Raw genomic sequence first — 3,214 nt, forward strand, 5'->3', positions numbered from 1 at the left:
CAGCAAGATACAAAATCAACCCTCAGAACAGAGTTAGACACAACAATAACAAATCCAACCAACAAACTAACAAATTTATTCTTCTAAATGGGAAATTCTGGCTTTGTTTTTCAATAACAGCACACCTGAAGGTGGTCAGGTGGCATGTGCTCGCCAGTGATTTCCAACAAAACAAACACGCAAAATAAACCCAACCCTCACTTAACAAAGGCACTGCCCCTGATGACCTGCATCAGGTGTGTCCACCCATAAAAAGAAGCTCCAGCTGACAGTAAAGACTTCGAACCAGTGGATCTGCTCTTTAGCTCACAGTAAGTTCACCTGTGCTCTTGTTCATGATCCAACTAATGAAATAGCTTTTAAAATAACAGAAAAAAATACAGTTTTGATGTTTTACATTTCAGATTCTAGCATTTTAAAGTTCATCTCGAGTTTTTGCTCTTTTATATTTCCTTTGAATAGTATTGCAGTATTTTGTGTTTATCACTCAGACATACGTTACTGCTGAGCCGTAGCTCAGTCATGTGAGACACAACACTGTAGGACACATCACATCTGACCTGCTCTACCTGTTTGACACTAGTGAATTTGTCCACAGTGGACAGCAGCTGCTCTCTTTCTGCGCATTGAATATGTTACAAATGAATCAGTTTTCATTAAGCACCTTCGTTCCATTTCAGGATTTGGATCAGAATATTGGAAATGTTTGGGCATCACGGTAAATAGTTTACTCATTGTAACTATTTTTCAGTCTTCTTCTGTGTTTGCTAAAACCTGCTCCCTATCCCTTTGGTCAAACTTTATTTTTTTTTCAAAAGATCAATGGTCATTAAGTGAGTCTATAATCTCTTTTGTTCGACCAGGACACCATCATCACCACCACCGCCACCACTGTGATGGCGTTGACATTCATTTAGTGCCAGGAGGATACCCTCAGTATCCAGTCCAGCCAGTCATTACTCAGCCCTATGTTGCTCCTATGTACAATCCGGTAGCCCCAATGCAGGTTATTGCACGGTCATCACCACGGTCATCACCACGGTCATCACCATGGATGCTGACATGGCATGCCATTCTCAGAAAGAAGTTCACTTTTTTCTATTGAACAATGTAAAAAAATGTTTGTCCTGAGCCAAAGTAAATACAACACAGCTGTAATTCACATTTTTATAATTACTTCTTTGCAGTTGATTGACAGATCGTGACTATATGAAATGTTTTTTGTTCTTGTGATTCTAGTACACCGGCAGCTTTGAACCAGTGACTCTAATTAAATGTCACCATCTGGACACTTTCATCCTCCTACTTTGAATCATAATCACTTTAATAATCATAATTCATAACACCTACAGTTTAAAGGGTGTGTGTGTTTGTTTCTTTGCCCTATTGGGATCTTATATGTATTGCAAGCGGTTTTCATCCATATTATTGTTTTTACTACAGTTATCTTTCCTTTTTATTTTGATGAGTTTCTGTCTGTCTGGGGTGTTAATCCCAGATGCACAGTATCTGTGAGTGCAATAAAAAATACAAATACAAAATTGGAAAATTAAAAAATCAAAAGGCACTAGAGCATGTACAGCCTATAATACTTTAAGCATGATGATTCTTGTCATTGTTGAATCACAAAATATATTGTTCTGTATTCACTTAAATGAAGAATAAAAGCTGTTAAGCACATGTTTGCACACCTAACGAAAGAATTCAAGAAAACTGTTAAGGGAGGTTTTTGTGTGAGGTACCAAAAATGTCCAAACCCAATTTCTGGAAAACTTGGAACTTCTGAAATGCACTTCATGGTCTTCATGGTTATGGGGAGTCATTTTGGCTGGAAACTTTTAAACGTATGTTTTTCAGTGTACAATCGTTCTCTGATCCCACCTCAAGTACTAAAGTTTGCTTAAGTCCACACAACAGACGGTTAAACATGCTGAGAAATCACTGCAAAGTGGCTTTAGAGAACATTTTTCTCTACTGATACCGTAGAGTCGTAGTGATGAACCCACAGAGCATTTCCAACTTCCCCTCAGCTCTACTCAGCTTCTTCTTTTAGCTCATTGTTGTGGTTTTATGACCTTTACTTGTTTAGAATATAACAGATGTTTAAAATGCAACACTCTGCTCGAAAACTAACAAGGCAAAGACTTAATGCAGTGATTAGCTGGTGGACATGATGGATTTGAAAGCTCAACGGTTGGGTATTTCCTTTCCTTTGAAGAACAGAAGCAGAGCTAATTCATCAAGTGATCAGATGTATATCACAAATGAATGATGATGTCGCTGTCTGTACTGAGTGTGATAACAAATATGTTTCTGCTGCCTCCATGTGGCAAAGCACAGTAATCACTGATCTGAATACCCCGTCATGCTGAAGAGACCTGCCATTCAATCTGAGTGGGGTTAGCTTCATTTTGCAGCATGACAATGACCCCAAGCATTTTTTTCCAGGCTAACTTTTGTTTTGGGATCAATTTGCAATGATTGGAATAAAACTAACAAAGTATGAGAATAATATATGTGTAGTGTGTAGGTCGACCTGTCCAAGCTGTATCCTGCCTTTTGCAAAGTTCTAACAATATTTATTAAATGAATAAACCTACTCGAACATACACTTGTAACTCAAAATATTGGACTTTACTGGAACATTGCTTAAAACCCCATTGTCTAAAAATGTTAAGTTACATTGAACCTTGATTAGGTGCAGCAGACAAATGAAGCTTACATTAGTCGTTTTTCTTTTCAAAATTAGCAGATGTGCTTTATTTCTCAGTTTTCTTCAGTCACTTCTTCATTCAACACGAAAAACTTACAAGCCCAGCTTTTTGGGCCATTTTGCACCAAATTCAATACAAAGATAACACTTTACTTATAGTACCATTTTTCTCATTTGGTTAAACACTTGTGTCCACTCACATTTTCAAACCAGTTAACACAGAGGCTGAAACAGAAGCTCACTGCCCAAAATAAAACATTTTGTTTGCATAATGCTCTTAATATGCAAGAAAAGCAAAATGTTGCCTTAAACAACAAAACTTGGCTACAAGTTTTCAATCGGTCACCACACAGTAGACAGCAAAATACAAAATAAATCCATAAATATTCCAGTGTCCCAAAGGTATTTCTTGACAATAAGTTTTAAAGTGGCCAGTATGCAACATTATGGTTGATTGTTAAAAATCAAAAGCTGATAGTAATGAAAAACAAAACTGCAGGA

The 3,214-nt window shown here is 37.2% G+C and overlaps 1 long non-coding RNA gene across 1 annotated transcript; it reads left to right on the forward strand.

Moving 5' to 3' along the window:
- The first annotated feature begins 203 nt into the window (after nucleotides 1–203).
- On the forward strand, nucleotides 204–1,567 carry LOC137133569 (uncharacterized). The gene is made up of 3 exons (XR_010915255.1): nucleotides 204–311; nucleotides 681–718; nucleotides 864–1,567. It is a non-coding gene; the product is annotated as an uncharacterized lncRNA (long non-coding RNA).
- Nucleotides 1,568–3,214: the final 1,647 nt, after the last annotated feature.

Source organism: Channa argus, chromosome 9 (genome assembly GCF_033026475.1).
Source record: "Channa argus isolate prfri chromosome 9, Channa argus male v1.0, whole genome shotgun sequence".
NCBI lineage: Eukaryota > Metazoa > Chordata > Actinopteri > Anabantiformes > Channidae > Channa > Channa argus.